Here is a 5,576-nt window from a genome sequence, read left to right as displayed (position 1 = left end):
GAAAAAAAAAAAAAGCATTTTAAACTCTAGTGGATTCAAAGCCCTAAATCTGAACAATGTTGAATACAACATAACACATAACACTGCATGTTTTCAGAGATAATTATGCCTATTTAAATGCCTTTCATGTTTTAATCAATGTTTGCAGAATTGATCTTAAACCTGAAATGAATTAAGAAAGTATTTCCTCCTTCAATAAAAAGTGCTAATGGCATCAAATGTAAACCTCAGTCTTCATAGGATAAACACTGGGTAATTCAACAAGGTGTATGGGAGAGGAGGATTGACTTGCACTAATGAATTTGCACTGTGTAGACACCCATCTGGATAATACATGTAATGGGGTTTTCTGATCATGGATATCCAGATTGGTTTCCTACTGCTGTGAGTCTCAACTTTTTATATTTACTAATGACTTTAGAACGATGCAGACTTCAAACCCCCTAATCCACTTGTTCTATGTTCCACCTTCTAACACACACACATACACCAACCTCCGAACTCACCGTATAGGAATCGTGTTTGGCTCTTAGGAACAAAACCCCCCAAAATAACAGTGGCTTAGACAAAAAGATGTCTCTCCTGTCATGCAAAATACGTCCAGAGGTAGGCAATGCAGGGTCAGAGTAATGGCTCCACGAGATCATCAGTGTGCTGACTTATTTCTCTTTCTGTCTTGCCATTCTTAGCACTGGCTTTCAGCCTGAAGGTCACTTCATGGTCACAGAATTTCTGCTGCAGCTCCAGCCATCAAAGCCATATTCCAGGAAGGAAAGAAGAAGAGAGGGAGAGGAACAAAATGGGCACATGAGACCTTAGATGGCTCCCTTTAATGAACTTTACTAGAAACCCACTCTGATTTCCCCGTGGCCAAAGGTGAGTCACATGACCACCCCCGGCTGCAAAAGAGGCTGGGAAACGTGGTTTTTCAGCTGGGCACATTGCTGCCCCAAATAATATTGGGGTTCTGTTAGTAAGGAAGAAGAGGAAATGAGTATTTGCTACATAATCACAATAGATAACCTTGCTTGCCCCTCCAGCTTGAGCTCTCTCAACCCTTCTCTTCTCCACCAAAAAGAGCTCTGTCTTCATCCACTTTGCTCTCCCTTTAGAGAGAGTTCCTACTTGCTAAAGTAGGCTTGACCCCTCTCTTCCATGACCTCTAGGATCCAGCCCCTTCTCTCTTGCATCTTCAATTTCTTTCTATTAGTTGCTTTTTCTACGCCACCAAATCATCTCTTATTTAAAAACAAACAAACAAAACCCAAACAACACCCAAGAACCTCTTCCTTGACCCTCATCCGCAGCGTCCCTGCATGGCACACTTCTGAGATGTGCTCTCCAGGGTCTCCAGTGGACAAATCCAGTGGCCTCGGTCTGCGTCCTCTAACATCTCCGAGGCCCCTGAACCTCGGCGCGGCATCAGTGGGGTGAACCGCGTGGGGAAGGCAAGCACACGGTGGGAGGCTCTCAAGGCTCCTTCTCACGCAAGCCCTCTGTGCTTCTCCACGGGGCTCCCGCCCTTTGGCTCGGTGACAGGACTGTCTTTATTCCAGTTGGCATCTCCTTGCTCTCTGCTTTCCTCTCATGCCCCCTAAACGAGGACTCGTGGCAGGCTTGGTCCTCGCCCTCTGCCCTTTGCTCTTCTGCCGTCATTCCCCTGCAGGGACTTACCCGCCGCCACGCCTTCTTCTCTCGCCTCTGCTGTGGATTCCAAACTCGCCATCTCCATCTCGCCTCCCCCAGAGCACCAGCCCCACATCCGAACCAGCTGCCTGGTAGGAGAGAGAGTTTCAGACGTGATTCTGGCTCCAGCTTGCCTACAACTAGCTCTGTAACCTTGGGCAAGGGGTAGAGCCTCTGAGCCTAGTTTTCAGATCTGTAAATGAGCTGCTTCTGGATCGCCATGCTATTGTTGGCTCAGGGTCCACTTAATGTCTCGTCATCACCCGCAACCCAGAATGCCTAAAATCGAATTCAGCGTCTTTGCCCCAAACCAGTCCTTATTTTAGCTGCTGCTTTCCTAGTAGGGGCCAAGGCCGAAAACGCTGGAGTGGCCTTTGACTCTTCCTTACTCTCCATATCCAATCAGGTATCCAGTCCTGTCAGCTCTTCCTTTACAATATCCATCAAATCTATTTTCTTTCCCACTGCACTGATACCTTCGCTGACTACCCCCAGAATGTTATGATGGCTGCCATGAGGTCTCCTACTCTTAAATCTTTTCCTTTGCTTGTCCATCCCGTAAGACCCAGGCAAATTAATCTTCCCAAGCCATTGCTAGGCACGTGTCAGTTCTCAGTGTTTTATAGAAAAGCCATTGAGTATACAGATAATCCACAAGAAGACTTCAGAAACTATTTGACAATAGACTCCATTCTGAGATGATTTGCAGTGGTGAGAAAGGAAGAAAATGCATTTGAGGGGACTAGGTTACCCACAAATCAAGGATGAGGCCCTCAAGTCATCCCAAGTGGAAAACACCTTTCTTAGTAAGTCTCAGGTGCACACTTGGAGAGAATCAAGTGTTGATAATTTTTCTCAATTCACAGACCTAGGACGTCACTGACACACACACAATGGTGATGAGCAGTGAAGATCTCACATGAATATCTTGGGGTTTTTTTTCATCTTTATTGGAGTATAATTGCTTTATAATGTTGTGTCAGTTTCTGCTGCACGACAAAGTGAATCAGCTATATGTATACATATATCCCCGTATCCCCTCCCTCTTGTGTCTCCCTCCCACCCTCCCTGTCCCACCCGTCTAGGTGGTCACAAAGCACTGAGCTGATCTCCCTGTGCTATGCGGCTGCTTCCCACTAGCTATCTATTTTACATTTGGTAGTGTATATGTGTCAATGCTACTCTCACTTCATCCAAGCTTCCCCTTCCCCTCCTGTGTCCTCAAGTCCATTCTCTACATCTGTGTCTTTATTTCTGCCCTGCCACTAGGTTCATCAGAACCATGTTTTTAGATTCCATGTATATGCGTTAGCATACAGTGTTTGTTTTTCTCTTTCTGACTTACTTCACTCTGTGTAACAGACTCTAGGTCCATCCACCTCATTACAAATAACTCAGTTTTGTTCCTTTCTATGGCTGAGTAATATTCCACTGTATATATGTGCCACATCTTCTTTATCCATTCATCTGTTGATGGATATTAGGTTGCTTCCATGTCCTGGCTATTGTAAATAGTGCTGCAACGAACATTGTGGTACATGACTCTTTTTTTTTAAATTTCTTATTTATTTATTTTTGGCTGTGTTGGGTCTTCGTTTCTGTGTGAGGGCTTTCTCTAGTTGCGGCAAGCGGGGGCCACTCTTCATCGCAGTGCACGGGCCTCTCACTATCGTGGCCTCTTTTGTTGTGGAGCACAGGCTCCAGACGCGCAGGCTCAGTAGTTGTGGCTCACGGGCCTAGTTGCTCCGTGGCATGTGGGATCTTCCCAGACCAGGGCTCGAACCCGTGTCCCCTGCATTAGCAGGCAGATTCTCAACCGCTGTGCCACCAGGGAAGCCCCATGACTCTTTTTGAATTATGGTTTTCTCAGGGTATATGCCCAGTAGTGGGATTGCTGGGTCATATGGTAGTTCTATTTTTAGTTTCTTCTTTTTTTTTTTTTTTGAATTTTTGAATTTTATTTTACTTATTTTTTTATACAGCAGGTTCTCATTAGTCATCCATTTTACACACATCAGTGTATACATGTCAATACCAATCTCCCAATTCATCACACCACCACCATGACCCCACCACTTTCCCCCCTTGGTGTCCATACATTTGTTCTCTACATCTGTGTCTCTATTTCTGCCCTGCAAACCGGATCATCTGTACCATTTTTCTAGGTTCCACATATATGTGTTAACATACGATATTTGTTTTTCTCTTTCTGACTTACTTCACTCTGTATGACAGTCTCTAGGTCCTTCCACGTCTCTACAAATGACCCAGTTTCGTTCCTTTTTATGGCTGAGTACTATTCCATTGTATATATGTACCACATCTTCTTTATCCATTCATCTGTCGATGGGCATTTAGGTTGCTTCCATGACCTGGCTATTGTAAATAGTGCTGCAATGAACATTGGGGTGCATGACTCTTTTTGAATTATGGTTTCCTCTGGGTATATGCCCAGTAGTGGGACTGCTGGATCATATGGTAGTTCTATTTTTAGTTTTTTAAGGAACCTCCATACTGTTCTCCATAGTGGCTGTATCAATTTACATTCCCACCAACAGTGCAAGAGGGTTCACTTTTCTCCACACCCTCTCCAGCATTTATTGTTTCTAGATTTTTTTGATGATGGCCATTCTGACCAGGTGAGGTGATACCTCATTGTAGTTTTGATTTGCATTTGTCTAATGATTCGTGATTCTGAGTATCTTTTCATGTGTTTGTTGGCAATCTGTACGTCTTCTTTGGAGAAATGTCTATTTAGGTCTTCTGCCCATTTTTGGATTGGGTTGTTTGTTTTTTTGATATTGAGCTGCAGGAGCTGCTTGTATATTTTGGAGATTAATCCTTTGTCTGTTGCTTCATTTGCAAATATTTTCTCCCATTCTGAGGGTTGTCTTTTCGTCTTGTTTATGGTTTCCTTTGCTGTGCAAAAGCTTTTAAGTTTCATTAGGTCCCATTTATTTATTTTTGTTTTTATTTCCATTACTCTAGGAAGTGGGTCAAAAAGGATCTTGCTGTGATTTATGTCATAGAGTGTTCTGCCTATGTTTTCCTCTAAGAGTTTTATAGTATCTGGCCTTACATTTAGGTCTTTAATCCATTTTGAGTTTATTTTTGTGTATGGTGTTGGGAAGTGTTCTAATTTCATTCTTTTACATGTAGCTATCCAGTTTTCCCAGCACCACTTATTGAAGAGGCTGTCTTTTCTCCATTGTATATTCTTGCCTCCTTTGTCAAAGATAAGGTGACCATATGTGCATGGGTTTATCTCTGGGCTTTCTATCCTGTTCCATTGATCTATGTTTCTGTAGATCATACTCTGTAGATCTGTACCGTACTCCCTTTTTTAATTTTTTTAAAGCTTTTTCTGCATCTATTGAGATGATCATGTTTTTTAAAATTAATTAATTAATTAATTTATTTATTTATTTTTGGCTGCATTGGGTCTTCGTTACTGCGTGCAGCCTTTCTCTAGTTGCAGAGAGCAGGGACTACTCTTTGTTGCGGTGCACGGGCTTCTCTTGTTGCAGAGGCCGGGCTCTAGGCATGTGGGCTTCAGTAGTTGTGGCACGCAGGCTCAGTAGTTGTGGCTCGCAGGCTCTAGAGCACAGGCTCAATAGTTGTGGTGCACGGGCTTAGTTGCTCCACAGCATGTGGGATCTTCCCAGACCAGGGATCAAACCTGTGTCCCCTGCATTGGCAGGTGGATTCTTAACCATTGCGCCACCAGGGAAGTCCCTACCATACTGTCTTGATTACTGTAGCTTTGTAGTATAGTCTGAAGTCAGAGAGCCTGATTCCTCCAGCTCCGTTCTTCTTTCTCAAGGTTGCTTTTGCTATTCGGGGTCTTTCGTGTTTCCATACAAATTGTAAAATTTTTTGTTCTAATTCTG

Source organism: Eschrichtius robustus, chromosome 9 (genome assembly GCF_028021215.1).
Source record: "Eschrichtius robustus isolate mEscRob2 chromosome 9, mEscRob2.pri, whole genome shotgun sequence".
NCBI classification, from domain to species: Eukaryota; Metazoa; Chordata; class Mammalia; order Artiodactyla; family Eschrichtiidae; genus Eschrichtius; species Eschrichtius robustus.
This window is presented reverse-complemented; position numbering follows the sequence as displayed.